The sequence below is a fragment of the Solanum pennellii genome, chromosome 7 (genome assembly GCF_001406875.1).
Source record: "Solanum pennellii chromosome 7, SPENNV200".
Lineage (NCBI taxonomy): Eukaryota > Viridiplantae > Streptophyta > Magnoliopsida > Solanales > Solanaceae > Solanum > Solanum pennellii.
The window spans coordinates 25585592-25604015 of NC_028643.1; the positions used below are offsets into that span (position 1 = coordinate 25585592).

The 18424-nt window shown below is 31.8% G+C and overlaps 1 pseudogene; it reads right to left on the bottom strand.

Moving 5' to 3' along the window:
* Nucleotides 1-7249, bottom strand: part of LOC107024935 — a 35911-nt pseudogene extending 28662 nt beyond the window's left edge.
* Nucleotides 7250-18424: the final 11175 nt, after the last annotated feature.

Consider the following 18424-nt stretch of genomic DNA (forward strand, 5'->3'; position numbering starts at 1 on the left):
AGAATTTCTAAGTGTTTTGAAACGAGAACCTGCGACGGTCCGTCGTGCCCACGACGGTTCGTCTTTCAGGTCCGTCGCCAAGTTCAGAGAATCGATTTCAGTACCCAAATTTCAGAAGTCTAAGTCTTTTGGAACGAGACACCCTCGACGGCCCGTCGTGTCCATGACGGTCCGTCGTGGGTTCCGTCGACTCACACAGTTTTTCCAGAAATAAAATCTGCTGCTCAAAACGACTAAACGGGTCGTTACATATACTCAAATCATTTCTTTAATGAAACACATACAAATTACTCAAAGTTTCAAGTCGCCAAATTATTTTCTCTGAACTCACATGCAACTAGTACAATGAACTAGCCGAAAACATACCCTTGAAAAAGTAATTTCTTCTTCTCTTGCAACACTAAGATCCTTTCCATGATTGTATTCTTAATCATAAATCTGATGATCCAAGAAATCATACATTTACATAAAAGAAAACCCTAGGCCCGCCTACGTGGCGCCACTAGAAACCATAATTCCCTTATAAATTTATTCATTTCAAAAACTACCCTTCCATTTTCACGAAAAGTTGCCACTTTATGAAAAAGTATGACTTTTTTGAAAAGTTGTCTCAATTATGGAAAGTTGTGGATTTTTTGAAAAGTTGTGACTTTTATGAAGAGTTGTGTTTTTTGAGAAAAACTCATACTTCTACGAAAGGTTGTGACCTTTATAAAGGGTTGTGAGTTTTTCAAATTGTTGTGATCTTTCAAATAAGACACAATAAATATTTGTTTCACACTATCCTATGTTTCTATAAATAAAGGAATTTCTTGCCACTATAATTTGTAGGTTTTTTCCCCACTATAGGATAGTCAAATTCAAATGGATTAATTGAGTTTTCTATGAAGTTTTTTCATTCTTGAAAGTTTTCATGTAGCTTAAACATTACTATAAGTCATAGGGATTGATCTAACTATGATAATTTCTTTTTTTTATTATGGTGATCTTTTTTTAACTCAGTTAAAATTTCTGCAAGGATGATTGAAATTTGATCTTCTCTTTTGTCCCTTTCTACAGGCTTCTTCATATAAACAAAGGAAATTGATTTCAATTGGAATGCTACATTACTACTCTTGGACCTCTTAGTACACAACTCATACACTGTAGAATTGTTGATGGTTGAATTCATTATATTTGTTTTTTAAGTAAACAAATCTTTTATTTCTATTGTAATTATCTATTATTTTTTTTTCCGAATTCAAATACATCAATTAAGCTTCTTATAAAGTGTATTTCATTTCTCAAAGTTTTCTTCTTTTTATTTCATGAAGTTTAATTTTTTTACTTTAAATCATAGTGATGCATGTATCTATTGCAATTTCTTTTTGCTATTTTGGTGACTTTTTTTCAATTATGTTCAAAATTCAACTGACGAAGATTGAAAATATATCTTCTCTTTTGTTGCTTTCTACAGGTTCTCTTCATATTGTTTTTGAGAAAATCGCTTGTGGGTTGTGCTATATTTGATAGAAGACAACAACAAATATTTGATAACTAATACGGAATCAATGATGAAGTTTGTTAAAAATAACCAAAGTTGTTGCTCTCTTGCTTGCCACAGTTAGTATATTATATTGATTCTTTTTTTATGAACAAACATTTTGTATGTCATTGCACTATTTCTAGAATATTTGTATAGCTATATTTTTTATTGCAAGTTTACTGATTTATCATATTTGTTCTTTTCTTCGTTTTAAGACTAATAAGATATTAAGTTTTGGTAAAAACTAAAAAATGTCTAAAATTAAGTATAACAAAAACAATTTTTATCGGCAATAAATACGCATATTCACAAAGAGTGCTACAACATTCACCAACATTAATTAGTTGCCATTTAATTCAATGTTTCTATCGACTTTAGGTACATTTAAACACAATATCAATAGCGTCTGAAAACACATATTTAAAGATAATTAAGCTATCAATTATCATGAAAGATCATAATTGATGTAGTAATAACTCATTCTTTTGAGAAAGTTTTTAAATTTTGATACAGAAGAAATAACTTTTTCTTTTTAATTATTTCAATTCAATTAAATTTATGAATTGTAAACTTTGAAAAACCCCAAAATATTATATTCTTGATTATTAGGAAAATAAGGTCTTTTTATTATTATTTTTTTATATTTGTCTGTTCAAATGCTCACAAAATTATGTTGTGAGATTTTAATATGTTATGTGTCAAAATTTTTTTTTACCATATTCCTTATGAACATTCAGATGTCACCTACTGCTAGCAAATAATTGCAGTAGTTTTTTGTAACTACATACTATAACCATAACAATAACTATGCTTAATCCAAATAAGTTGGGGCCGGTGATATGAAATCTTAAAAACAGCAATGACTATTTTGAAAAAATGACAAAAAGTAATTATGATAATAACAATTTTAGGGTCATTTTAAACATATAGTTGATATGACATACAATAACAAAAAAGAGATTGATTGAGGTTCAAAAGAAATGATTCCATGATCGTCCATTGAATTTAGTTACATATCTTGAATGGGCTTGATTTTCAACTTTACTTGGGAGTGTCGTTGTTCAATGGTTTTTGGTCTCTTTTTTAACGTTTATTATTGTTCATTATAATTTCTTACAATTTAAAATTTCCCTTTACATCTGACAAACTAATTCCAAAGATATTTTCTTAACTTCTATCTCATACATCATATCAATCTATGACTCATAAATTTTGTATAACAAAAATAAAATTTTAAAAAGTATAGCAGTTAAAGATTTCTGAGCAACCTTTTTCCTAAAGATAAAATGTTTTTGCCAATTATGTATTAAAAATACTAATTTTATTCAATGATAATATCTAAGCTTAATAAAGTAATTCAATACCGTCTGAAGCACGGGTAATTTACCTAGTTAGAAATAAAAATTAATTCATTGGTATAGTTGGTTGAAGAAACAAAAGCACGCACTTGGCTGACTTATACGCCGTATTCGATGGATTATATCTTGGCTAGCCTCTTAACAACAGCATTCCACCAAGGATCTATCAAGAAAACCTAGCAGAGGGCCATACTAGAGTGGCACATCAAGGAATGTAGAACATGCATTGACAAAGAGATGAAAGGAAAGTCTTACATGTGATTCAGCTCTAACATTCAGGGAAAGACATGCGGCTTTCACAATCATAAGAAAATAGTGCAACTTGGATCGTTTTTAAATTTTGTCATTGCAGAATCTCTTGCAGTGATAGACATGGATCCATCTAATTGTATACAACTGATGCCCGACTACCAAATGCACAGACATGTGTTTTGTTGTTACAATTGATGGCAACAATAGGGTTGGCACGAAGGGATAAAGAAAATATGTTTTACCTTTTGTATAGAATAGTGTATCAGATTAAAAAATGACGTGAATTGGCTGAAGACAATTGCCTTTGCAGAACCATCTCATTCAATCCTGAACCTTGTTTCTTCTCTCTTCAACAAATAAAACATGAAATGAGAACGCTCTTACTACCATAACAGATATATTCACAAGAATAGGATTATACATGTTTAGGACATAATATTGAAGCCTCTTGCACTCATTATGAGAAAAAAAATAAGATATAATAATTGATTGAAAATTAATCGTATACCAAAGCTTCTATTTTTGTGCTTGTCTTCAAATTATCAACATGTATGTTGTTCAGTATACTTGAAGACCTAAAACCTTTGATTTTTGCTCTACTTTTGTGATTATTTGCAGTGAAATCCACAGTAAATGACTTAGAACTAGAAGGACATGAAATTTATCCCATAACTGCAACAAAACATATCAGACATGACTTGAAAAAAGACATGTTTGCAAGAAGTAACCTGCAATAATCATAGCATATTTCTTAAGTTTTCAAGAAATGAGGTGCGATAATTTAAATCATCAAGTCCACAACTTACATGGAAGTCCTTTTAGATGTTAAAAAACATTCCTAAAAGAAAATATTGAGCTCTTTCGAATAGTTTTGAAAAAGAATTTGCAGAAGCTCATGCACTTAAAGTAAGATTGAAAAACCTATTCAAAATATCCTTTCAAAAGACATCATAGGTGTAAATGTGGGGAAATATGGCCTGTTATGATTTGAAATATCCACTTTAATTATACAAAATATTAATGTACGGCAAATATGAATTCAATAAAATCCAATTTTATTGAAGGGGAAGAGGATGAAACTCACAATGGATCTTCTCTAAGATTGTTACATAAACCGCATGATTGGTCAACATTACTTGTGCTTCCACTTCTATCCCCAGCAGCACTTGAGTGCTCCACAGGGTAGGGATGATTAAGTGCCTGTGGTCAGGTCAAAAATAAAATCAATCAAATATAAGTAAAGCATTTCTAGTTATTACTTTTTAGGTAGAACCATGAATATATTATAGGAAGTCACAGAATTTTGAACTATCTATTTCTTTAAGGAGATAAAATTGTTAATGAAATTCCAAAGATCCAAGAAACGAGCCAAGTCATGCTAAAAAGAACAAATAAGTTGATGACACAAGACACTAATGAAGTCAATTCTTGTTTTTTTCTTGCGTCGTACTTCTTTATTCATGGAATTAAAAATAAAAATATAAAATAGGTACTTCTATTTTGGTATCAAAATATTGTATCAACTTTTACGCCAACTTAAATTCAATGTGATATGTTGATGTAAATACATCTGCAAAAAACATATGGATGAGAACTAACTCAACCACCAAATCATAAGACATGTCGATTCGATTGACAAAGGAAATAGGAAAGGATCACTGTCCGATGCCTTGGTAGAGGGTTCTCATGGGTAGATATTACACTTTATCATATAGAAAAAATAACAATAAATATTACAGTAACAAAATAATATTATACCTAGTATAATCGCACAAGTAATATATAATACAGTCCAAAAAATAAATACTACAAAAATAAATGAAGAAAAAAATATTAATTAATTTGAAAGAATGCTAGTACAAAATCGATCAAGAAAAAACCAAGGTAGAAAATTACTGAACAAAAAATATAAGTGGTTAAGGAAAAACATACAATGAAAAGGTTTACAGAAAAAAGGGCTTGAGGGCGGATATCTAAGGAAAAAGAAATCCAAGAAATTATGAAGCACAAAATTATTATCTCTTTGTTATGCAATACTGATATAATAAAACCATTGACAACATCAATAATTTCATTTCAATCCTTCAATCATTTAACCTCAATTAATGTAGAAGTACTAATATATATCTTCTTAAGAAAAAAACTTATATTCGATTCATAGTTTGAAGGTTAACAATGAACCTATAACACAAACTATTATTCACAACTAAAACAACAATACAAGTAGGTATCAATATATAATTAAGAGAATTTATATTGGGAGCAAGATCTCCATACCTGTCTCATGAGTGTGAGTAGTTAAAAAAAAATGTCAGAATAGTTATTCATCAAAATACCATCTTGAATGTCTCTGCACCGAAATACATTAGGAAGAAACAATATAGTGATAAGAAAAAGAATAATTTACAGTTTATTCTGGCTCTCATTATTTAGTATTTTACAAGGTCAAAAAGCAAGCTTTGAGCATTTTCCACGAAAAAGGTGTTTTTAATCACGATAACTTAACACATGGAAAACAAATAAAAAATATATCATGCAAGAATGTAATCCAAAGACCATAAAAAAACAACATAAAAGAATAATACCATGATTTATGTCGTTAAAACAAATTCAATATGAAATAAGCATAACTAGATAATGGAGAGCAACAAAATGGCCAAGATGAGACAATATACTAGAAACATAAGATGTATCAATGTCTCCGTGCCAAAAACAACATTTTGTTAATCACAAATAACATGAATCACCAAAATAAGTATATCAATTTGATGACTTACTCTATTCCACTAGGAAAAGTGCCGATTAGATTTTTGGTGGCAAAATGGGTATATGAATGATCTAAAAAAAAAAAACATACACAAAAGGGAATAAACGAATTATTTCAAAAAGGTGAAAAATATATCAAAACTCAAGGAAGAAAAAATAACAACAAAATCTCTGGTGCAAATGACCAAATAAAACAAGTTTTCAGCTATATTTTTCTCTCTCCAACAAAGTTAGGTGCAAAGATAAATAATAAATTTTAAGTCTACCTATGGTCGAGAGCTTGGCAATAACAATCTTGAATGAAGTAGTACGAGTAAGGATTAATTCGCAAGAAACGGACCTGTCTAGAAGTAAGGATGTATTTATTTAAGAAAATGAAGATGTTAATTATGTTAGCCACAAAAGAACATTAATCACTAAAAACTTACAAATGAAGAACATTTCTCCTACATGGTTATGGAGGGGAGTACCATTTAAGGCCCACTTAAAAGAAGATTCTACCGCAAGAATAACTCTTGTAGTGTTGCTGCACATATCTTTCACACAATGGGTTTAAGCAACAAAAGTACAATCTGTTAGAAAATATGGATTAAGGGTTTTCATCAAACACAAACAATATATAAGGAAACCAACAAATGTGAACTTTGAACAACCATACCCCTAGCTACCTTGTCATTGTGAAGTGGTTAGTCATGTGTATACAACCTTACCCCTACCTTGTGAAGGTAGAGAGGCTCTTTTAGATAGACTCGTGGCTTGAGTAAAGCATATCAAGCAAAACAAAATATGTGGGTCGAGTTAGACAATAATTACCTCATCAAAAATTATCTGATTCAACTTCATTGAGTGCAAAATCATGATATTTTTCCTACTCAGTCTCCACTGTGGAGTATGTAGTGATAACAAAATCATACTATGCTAATCTGTCGATATCTTTATCCCAGTTTGAACCATGGTAAACAAGAACTTTGTTGCGCCCTATAGTGGTAAATCGGTCAATCTCAATGACCCATTGAATCAAAGCAACAACAGGACATATACCAAGGGTTCCTCTCAGTGCTTGGAGAACATAAGGGGAATGTGAGAGCAAATTGGAATCATAAATTACTTGCCCTATTTCGCGTAAAGCAAGCACAAGAGTCATGGGTTGAATAATTGTCCCCATCTCCATATCATCAGCAAGAAGACCACCTCTAGCTGTATATTGTTCTTGCTCTAGCGCCCAAGACAACCGCACTTTTTTGTACCTCAATAAGTGAATGATCAAATCAGATGTTTGCTTAGTAGTTGCACTCATAAACTCATTTTTACTATTGAAGTCCAGATAAAGTGTATGGTTTTCTTCCATCCACCTATTTTTTTATTCTTCCAATATTTAACACAATAATACATGGTCACCACCCTTTCCTACATCATTCATTAAACAATCCCTTTATTTTGGCTATACATTTATTTCAAACATTGTTTACCCTTTGGTCTATAAGATTTCCTTCCTTGTGTTATATTGGACAAAATCAACACAAGTACCGGAAAACTCTATCACAAAATTTGGGATTAATTCACTTAGTATCATTTCATTTGATGTTTGACCAATGATGTCACTCCCTTTGACTGATAAATCACCCCACTATGGTTTGGATAATTTGAACTACTCTGAGGGAAGTAATTTTCATGGTTTTCAGTACTTGATTTTTCTATAAAAAATATTTTTCACCAACAAAAACTTGAAAAAGTTTTAAATTCATCCATACCAAACACACCCTAAAAATTTTATTTTACTTGTGCACTCAATATTATTCAAGCAAAAGAAATATAAATCATCGCAAAATAAAAAACTTGTTTGATTGCAAATAGAAACACTAGCAGAAATAATGAGTAAAATAAGGATTTTTTATTTTAGAGAGAACCTTTGCTCGAAGATGAGGAAGCGTGACAATGGATACTCATTTATATACAAAAAATTACTGCAGATTTTTCAGAAAAATTACTCAACAATTGTGACTACTAGAGTGAGAGTGAGAGAGAGTGTAACATTCTTGAAAATCATATGCCTAATGAAAATCCAGTATACCCTTAGGATAGTCTATTAGGGGTACATAAGCACCCCAATACCCAATATTGAGAAATATTGGGCATAGTATAGAAAAATTGGCTAAGGGATATTAGCCAATTTTCTATATACGAATAAGAAATATACTTTTTGGGTTGTCATACCTAAATCCAAGATTGATGTTCAATAAATGTACCTGCAATGAAGACCCTAAGCTTAAATAAAATTCATTATCAATAGTTTCACACAAAGTACAAGGCATCCAAGTGTCAAGCCTAGTACCATTCCACATGACCATTTAAAATGATCATGTAAATTAAGCAGTGCCCAAGAACATAGTGAGGGTCCTGGGGACAATAAGTAGACATTCCCAGACGAACCATAAATTAAAAGATAGTTAGGAAAGTAAAACCAACCCATGGTCAAGTACATGTGCAAGACATGTGAAGAAGCACCAAAGGAGGGGACCACCCTTACCAAATTCGGCTGGCGTAATTAAGGGGACAAAAATGTGCATAAGGGACCACTTCATGTGGGGCCTAACTTCCTAACAAATATAAGACTCTAACCTACTTCCCCAAATAGATAAATATCCTAGGACTAACCGAATTGGATCCATTAGTGCACCCGACAACCTAGGACCAAAACTGGGTTGACACTAACCTAGTACTTCTTAAAGAGACAACCTAGTAACTAACCTAGTAATGTCTAAAAGGATAGTTATGATCGTAACAACTTAGGGATACTTTAGTAATTCCCCTAGTTTACATAATTATTCAATTTAGAGAATTAATTAATCAATTTAAAGGGATAAAACCGAAAATAAAAAGTTTTTTTTTTATTTCGGTTATGACAAGAAAGGGAAAACCTAGTACCTAACCTAGGATTGTCCAGAAAGTTATTTAAGATCCTAACGACTTAAGGTTACTTTAGTAATTACCCTAGGATACTAAATTAATTAATTTAGAAAATTAATTAATTAATTTAAAGGGGCAAAACCGAAATCACAAAACAATTGCCAGATTTCGGTTAAAACAAGAAAAAGACAACCTACTACCTAACCTAGGATGGTTCAAAGGATTTGTTATGGTTATAACGACTTAAGGGTAGTTTAGTAATTACCCTACGTCATTTAATTGATTAAATTAGCCATTTAATTTATTAAATTAAAGGTGTCAAACCGAAATTCTTACACTAACCTAGTACAACTCAAGAAACATCCTAGTACTTAACCTAGGATGATCCAAAAGGGTTAATTTTGGTTCCAATGACTTGAGGGTACTTTAGTACTTCCCCTAGGTACCTAAATGAATCAAATTAAGTATTTAATTGATTAATATAAAGTAAAAATTTTGACCAAAACCATAGTCAACACCAATTTCTATATTTGTTTAAGTGTTCTGTTCTCCTATGTTTAGTCAACTTAGGAGGTTTTTTTAGTAATTAGTTAATTAATTAATTTAATTAACTTATTAAACCCTAAGATTAATAAGTAAATATAAGTTCATAAAACTAAAAACCACATTCAAACTCAAACAAATACACGACTAAAACCAGAAAACAAGTGTGAGAAAAACAGTGAACAAAACACAAGAAAAAAAATAGAAAATATCTTAGATGATTTTCAATGTTTCTTCGAGGTTTATTCAAGGTTCATTCAAGGTGGTCTTCATATATTAACTTATACTTAAGGTATTGGTTTTCTCTCAAGGAATTCTTTCTTCAAGTAGCTTTTTTCAAACGTTTCAAACTCATGAATTTCGATACTAGGGTTGTTTCCCAATGATATTTTTGAACGTCCATCTCTCTAGTTATCCTTGTTTTCGATTCTTTAAGTATATACATTTAATCTTGAACATGTTTTTGGTATGTGGTTCTAACTGATTTTAGTGTTCGAGAAAGATGAAGTTGTTATAACCTGTTTATGAAGTTGAGTCTACTTTTATAGGCTGTGAATTGAATGATAAATATAAGTTAATTGAATGTAAAAAGGTTGGCTTAGAACAAATGAATTTTAAATGACGACCATATGTGAAAGTTTGGTTTATACCAAAAAATAGCCAGCAAAACTATGTCCAAAATATTATCTCCCAAAATATGTGAAGTTATACTAACAATGTAATACCAATCTCTACATCAATGAACTCATAACATAGGGTATGACAATCAATAGGACAAGTCCCAACATAACCTATCCACACGAACTTGTTAACGTAATAGCATTTAATAAGAAGCTGTAACTTTCATAAAAAATCAAAGCTAGTTCATGAATCTATAATGCCAAAATAACTTCATAGCTTGGCCAAACCAAGCATTGAATTGTTCTTGTAAGTTAATTAAAGATTAAATGTTCAAGTGTAGTGAAAATTTTGCTTATGCCAATAAATTTGTCTACAACATTATTTTAAAAATATGTAATAGAATTTGCTAATGATTCCATGAAATTATACTTGAATGAATTGCCTTCCTTATGCCAATAAAATGGCTAACAACAATACATCGTCTAAGAGTGATAAATGAAAATGTCTATAATGTTATCTTTAAATAATTAAAAGATTAGCTAATGGCTAAGGTATACAAAACTAAACATGAATGAGTGTAATTTTGGCTTGTGCCAATAAATTTGCTATGAAGTCAGTTTTCAAATTTTCTAAGCCAATACTAATTTTGTGCCAATCATATATAACCAAAGTGTTGAAATGACAATATAAGAACATCTAAGATAATTTCATGAATCCATATCCAAAGGCTTGTCAATCATTGGGACAAGTCCCAACATGCCCTAACCAAATGAACTATGAACATATGTAATTCATTGTGTGAAGTTCTAATTAAGAAAGTAACGTGAGTAATAATATAACTAAAGATTTGTATGTTAAGAAAGTCACAAAAATTAGGTGTTAAAATAAGTGAGACAAGCCTCACTTAGACCTAAGCTATTATGTTAAAAATACTTATGAATAGAAGTGTTAGAATGTGTGGGACAAGTCTCATTAACACCAATGATGTCATGTAAGGAAAATTCACATTTAAGCAATGTAAAGACAAGGATGAAAAGTCATCAATAGTGTAAGTAAATGTTACCAAAACGTACTCACCTATGAGAGTACAAAGCTAATGAAGAGACTAGTCTCTATGTACACTCTAATGAAAGTATTGAGACTGATGTATACTTAATACTAATAATGAGATGAGAAATCATCTATTGAGGTATGATGTCCTCATACTAGATGTCATTTTCCATAACGTATGAGTTGAATTAAATGGAACTTTATATTGAGCACTGATAGACTAGCTATGAGCGTTGATGCCTTCTTTCGGGAAGGGCGAAGGTTCACGTAACTCTCATGAGATGAGACTGTCCGGCATGTCGGGTGTGGGTCTCCTTATATTGACTAGCCTTAGAACCTATACTGCCAATGTAGGGATCTGGCGGGGTTCAACTACCATGTACGCTTGCATGTTTTGGGTCACTTTGGCCGGTGATTCCACCTTTTTTCAGTGTGGGGTAGACACTAGATTTCATGATGCTAACATGATCTATGTCGGTTAAGGTTGGAGTTCCTTAATGTATGAAAGATAATGAAATGAACGATACCGAAGGTGTTTGTGCAAGACAATCAGGAGGTGAAATAAGATTCAAGTAATGACATTAGGTCATTCTTTGTCATTGCACTTCATGATCCCAATGAGAGTCTTAAACTTCATCATAGGTATAGCTCGTGTTTACATCAGCCTCCGAGTGAATGAAATGAATAATGTGAAGTACGAATGAACGAATGAAGCAGACTCTGTGTTTGCTAAAGAAGGTCCTCTGGTTGAGGTCCCATATGTTGGGCCATCACTTGAGATGTCTTATGCTACATAAACGATTCCAACGTCTCATGTATATGAAAATGTATAATATATACATGAAAGTAATGAAATTAATGGCATGATCAATAGATAATTGCTTATGAAAAGTATGGAATATATATTGTAAAGAATGACTAACTATAAAGTAGGGAAATCATTTCTTAGTCCTTCGATTACTTAAATAGATTCATTATGGGTATGGGACTACAATTAATCATTGCACTTGTAAGTAAATAATATGACCAAAGGAGTTATTGAACTACAGAGCAAGAAGAATAAAAAGACTGAAAAATAATCTAAGTCTAGAAAGAGGAGCTCTCGGCCTAAGAGGATCAAAATCTCAAATCTTCGCCAGAGTTGTTCTAAAATTATGTTGATGATACGAATATATTGTAATCATATAGAAAATGAGTTGTGTGCTTTGAATGCATTAACATACATCATATTCATACAACAATTCTCAACCAAAGAAGTAAGAAACTCTAGTGAGTAGACTTTCCAGAAATAGCATGTCGTTTAGGAAGAACATTAATTTATCATGAATAACTTTATTTGCATGTGTGCATACACCCATACATAGTACAAGTAGTGCTATTTACTATTTTTCTAGGTGCAGGTCAGAGGACAGGTGGACGACACTTGTAGTGGTTTGGACTTCAGCGTTTCTCCAAACCATTGGGTAGGTCCTCATGATTTCGAGGATGCTACAGATTTAGTCTATCCTTAGTTTTAGACATAGCTAGTGGATGTTGTCCCTAGAGTTTCTTTCGGACCTTAATTTCGAAGCTTTGTAATAAGGCCATGTTTTGAAAACTATTTATGATCTATTCATCTTCAGTTTTGAATTTATTCTTTATGTTAGATGGTTGTTCTCTTATGTTGAGCTTATTATGTGATGTATCTATTTAATAATTAAATGAAGTCAATGTATAATTAATTAGTATACTAAAAACATTAAAATATTATGCAAATTTAACTAGATGAATGTGATGAATGCAAGATGAGGCTTGTGTGCGACCTCTGAGAGGTCAACGGCGCCGGTTGCGATCCGGATTCCAGAATCTGGGTTGTGACAAAATTGGTATCAGAGAATGAGGTTAAATAATCTAGGATCTAAAGCTCAACACAACCACGTTACATAGTTTTTTATCTTATGGTTGTGAAGCGCGCCACAATCATGACTCAAAGACTACGCGATGATAGGAAATTCTCCATTCTTCTGCTCTTTGTCGTGCTATCTAGATCTTTGACACTTTGTGTCATTCTAAGTATCTAATTTCCTTCTTGTGTGAGCACATATAGGGATACACATAAAAATTAGGATGTCCAAGTGGTCTAAGGCCCCAGAATCAAGATTTAGCCTTCCCAAGAAAGAGTCATAATGGAAATGCCCATCGCGGACGAAAGACGTGTGGTGAGTGATGTTGTTTGCATGGAGGTGAATGCATGGTAATGTCTAAAAGCCTGCTATGAGTATTGATGAGTAGGAGAAGGCTAAGTTTGCTGCATATCAACTCAAGAATTTGGCTTCGACATGGATTTGCTTTATAAGTTTTATGCTATAATAGACTATAGAAACAGGGTAGTAAGCCTTCAGTTTCCAAATAAGTTGGGCTAAAATGAGAAGGGCATGGTTCAAATACCATAGGCCAAGGCAGATGCTCAACCTTGGTTAATTCTGTAGCCGAACACCCCAAGAGATACCGGTTCTATGCGTTGAAAGGAAGAGAGGAACAAGAGAAGTCCACGGATGCGGATAATAGTAACTTGCTTGTCTTTTCCTTTCCTGTTTATGCATTATTAGATCCAGGATCTACCTTGTCTATGGTAACTCCTTTTGTGTTTAATCAAATTGACTTACTTCTTGAGATCTTACATGAACCTCTTCTTGTTAGTACTCCCATGGGAGACAGTGTTAAGGCCGAAGGGGTATGTACAGAAGTAGATGGCATAGTGGCAAGTCCCTTTGAAATTAAGTTGGGCGTCATTAGGTTCAAATCATAAGGTCAACAAGATGTTATCTAGGGGGTTAGATATACTCTTCATAAGTCTGGTTTATGTTTAAGAAACTCTAAGTTTAAGTGCTTTAGTCGATTTGGTGTAATATGTTACTAATCGTATGTCTTATAATAGCACTATGTGACTTAAAATGAAGTTACGTTTGCATTTCATGTGTTGTTTTTCTGTATCATAGAAATGTTTCCTGTGTTGCATGATTTGTGATGTGCATTAAGTTAAGTGTTATTGAGAACGAAATTCCTCAATAAAAAAATAGAGCTTCAAATAATCTTGTATTATATGCACCATCCAAATAAGTGTGAATTAGATATTCACAAAAGAGAAATGTTTAAGTATGACAAACTAAGTCACCCTCTTTGTTTAAATGATATATAAGTGTCATTCGGGGACGAATGTTCCTAAGGAGGTATAATGTAAAATTCTGGAAAATCATATGTCTAATGAAAAGCCAGTATACCCTTACGATAGCCTATTAGGGGTACATTGGCAACCCAGTGCCCAATATTGACAAATGTTGGGCATAGTATAGAAAAATTTACTAAGGGATATTAGCCAATTATCTATATACGAATAAAAAGTATACTTTTGGGGTTGTCATACGCTAATATAAGATTGATGTTTAATTAATGTACCTAGAATGAAGACCCTAAGCTAAAAGAAAATCCATTATGAATAGTTTTACACAAAGTACTAGGCATCCAAGTGTCAAGCCTAGTACCATTCTACATGACCATTTAAAATGATCATGTAAATTAAGTAGTGCCCAAGGACATAGTGATTGTTCTTGGGACAATAAGTAATCATTCCAAAAGGAACCGTAAATGAAAAGTTAGTTGGGAAAGTACAACCAAACAATGTGCAAGCACATGTGCAAGACATGTGAAGAAGCACCAAAGAAGGGGACCACCCTAACCGAATTCGGTTAGGGTAATTAAAGGGACAAAAACATGCATAAGGGACCACTCTATGTGGGGCCTAACTTCCTAACAAATTTTAGACTCTAAACTACTTCCCCAGATAGATAACTGACATAGGACTAACCGAATAGAACCCATTAGTGAACCCGACAACCTAAGACATAAACCGGGGTGATACTAACGTAGTACTTGTTAAAGAGACAACATAGTATCTAACCTAGTATAGTCCAAAAGGTTAGTTATGGTCCTAAAAACTTAGGGGTACTTTAGTAATTACCCTAGGTTACCTAATTAATTAATTTATAAAATTGATTAATTTATTTAAAAGGTCTAAAACCGAAAATAAAAAGAAATTTTTTCAGATTTCGGTTAAGACAAGAATGGGACAACCTAGTACCTAACCTAGGATTGTCCGAAGAGTTATTAAAGATAGAAACGAATTAAGGGCACTTTAGTAATTAACCTAGGCTACTTGATTAATTAATTTATAAACATAATTAATTAATTTAAAGGGGAAAAACCGAAATCACAAAACAATTTTCTGATTTCGGTTAAAACAAGAAAAACACAACCTAGTACCTAAGCTAGGATGGTTCAAAGGATTAATTTTGGTTATAAAGACTTATGGGTACTTTAATAATTACCCTAGGTCACTTAAATAATTAAATTATACATTTAATTAATTAAATAAAATGGGTCAAACAGAAATTCGTACAATAACCTAGTACAAGTCAAGAGACATCCTAGTACTTAACCTAGGATGGTCCAAAAGGGTTAATTTTGGGTCCAATGTCTTGAGGGTACTTTAGTACTTACCCTAGGTACCTAAATTAATAAAACTAAGGATTTAATTGATTAATATGAAGTCAAAATGTTGACCGAAACCATTGTCAACACCAAATTCCAGATTTGACTAAGTGTTCTCTTCTCCTATGTTTAGTCAACTTAGGAGGGTTTTTTAGTAATTAGTTAATTAATTTATTTAATTAACTTATTAAACCCCAATTTGAATAATTAAAGATTAGTTCCTAAACCTAAAAGTAACATTCAAACTCAAACAAATACACGACTAAAACCAGAAACCAAGCGTGAGAAAAGCATTGAACAAAACGCAAGAAAAAAAACAGAAATTTTCTTAGATGAATTTCAAGGTTTCTTGAAGGTTCGTTCAAGGTGGTCTTCGTAGATAAAGTTATACTTAAGGTATGGGTTGCCAATGATATTGTTGAACGTCCATCTCCGTAGTTATCCTTGTTTTCGATTCTGTAAGTATATATATTTAATATTGAACATGTCGTTGGTATGTGCTTTTAACTGATTTTATAATTTCTTGATTTATTAATGATTAATGAGGTCTATATATTTGATTAGGATGATTAGTGATTAGTAACACAGATTAAGGAATGACATAACGCTTAGTTTTATGTTCGAGAAAGATGAATTTGTTTTGAGTTGTTTATGAAGTTTAGTGTACTGTTATAGGTTGTTCATTGAGTGATAATTATAACTTAATTGAATGTAAAAAGGTTGGCTAATACTAAATGAAGTTTAAATGACCACCATATGTGAAAGTTTGTTTTATGCCAACAAATTGGCAGGCAAAACAACGTCCAAATATTATCTCTCAAAATGTGTGAAGTTATACTAACAAAGTTTTACCAATCTCTACATCAATAAACTCATAACATAGAGTATGACTATAACCGGGAAAAGTCCCAACATACCCTATCCACACGAACTTGTGAACAGATTAGCATTGAATAAGTAGCTATAACTTTCATAAAGAATCAAAGCTAGTTCATGAATCTATAATTCCAAAATAACTTTATAGCTTGGCCAAACAAAGCATTGAATTGTTCTTGTAATTAAAAGTTCAAGTGTAGTGAATGTTTGGCTTATGCCAAAAATTTTATCTACAACAATTCTTTATAAATATATACTAGAATTGGCTAATGATTCCATGAAATTATACTTGAATGAATTGCCTGCCTTATGCCAATAAAATGACTAACAATACATCGTGTAACAGTGCTAAATGAAATTGTCTATAATGATATCTTTAAATAATTAAAAGATTAGCTAATGACTAAGGTATACCAAACTAAACATGAATGGGTGTAACTTTTTCTTGTGCCAATAAATTGGCTATGAAGTCAGTTTTCAAGTTTTCTAGACCAGTACTAATTTTGTGCCAATCATATATATCCAAAGTATTGAAATGACTATATAAGAACATCTAAGGTAATTCAATGAATCCATATCCAAAGCCATGCAAAGAATTGGAACAAATTCAAAAATGCCCTAACCAAATGAACTATGAAGACATGTAATTCATTGAGTGAAGTTTTAATCGTCAATAAACGATGATATGAAGCTATCAAACGAAATTAAGCAAGTAACGTGAGTAATAACATAACTAAAGATGTCTATGTTAAGAAAGTGACCAGAATTTTAAAAGAAGTGAGACAAGCCTCACTTACACCTAAGCTACTATGTTCAAAATACTCACGAATGAAGGTGTTAGAAAGTGTGAGACAAGTCTCATTAGCACCATAGATTTTATGTAAGGACAATTCACATTTAATCAGTGTAAAGAAAAGGATGACAATTCATCAATAGTGTAAGTAAATGTTAACAAAACTCACTCACCTATGAGAGTATAAAGCTAATGAAGAGACCAATCTCTATGTACACTCTAATGAATGTATTGAGACTGACATATACTTAATACTAATGATTAGATGTGAAATCATCTATTGAGATATGATATCCTCATACTAGAAGTCAGATTCCATGACGTACGAGTTGAATGAAATTGGGAAAAGCCGAAATCACAAAACAATTTTCTGATTTCGGTTAAATCAAAAAAAACACAACCTAGTACCTAACCTATGATTGTTCAAAGGATTAGTTATGATTATAACGACTTAAGGGTACTTTAAGAATTACCCTAGTTCCCTTAATTAATTAAATCAAAATGGTTCAAACCGAAATTTTTACACTAACCTAGTACAAGTCAAGAGACATCCTAGTACTTAACCTAGGATAGTCCAAAAGGGTTAATTTTTGGTCCAATGACTTGAGGGTACTTTATTACTTACCATAGGTACCTAAATAAATCAAATTAAGGATTTTATTGATTATATAAAGTAAAAATTATGATCAAAACCATAGTCAATACCAATTTCTAGATTTGCTTAAGTGTTCTGTTCTCTATGTTTAGTAAACTTAGGAGATTTTTTTTAGTAATTAGTTAATTAATTTATTAATTAAATTATTAATCACCAAGTTTAATAAGTAATGATCAGTTCCTAAAACTAAAACCCACGTTCAAATTCAAACAAATACACGACTAAAACCAGAAACCATGTGTGAGAAAAACAGTGAACAAAACGCAAGAAAAAAAATAGAAAATCTCTTGGATGATTTTCAATGTTTCTTCGAGGTTTATTCAAGGTTCGTTCAAGGTGGTCTTCATAGATTAACATATAATTAAGTTATTGGTTTTTCTCTCATGGAATTCTTTCTCCAAGTTGCTTTTCAAACGTTTCAAACTCATTAATTTTGAAACTAGGAATGTTACCCAATGATATTGTTGAACGTATATTTCCCTAGTTATCCTTGTTTTGATTCTTTAAGTATATACATTTAATCTTGAACATGTTTTTGGTATGTGGTTCTA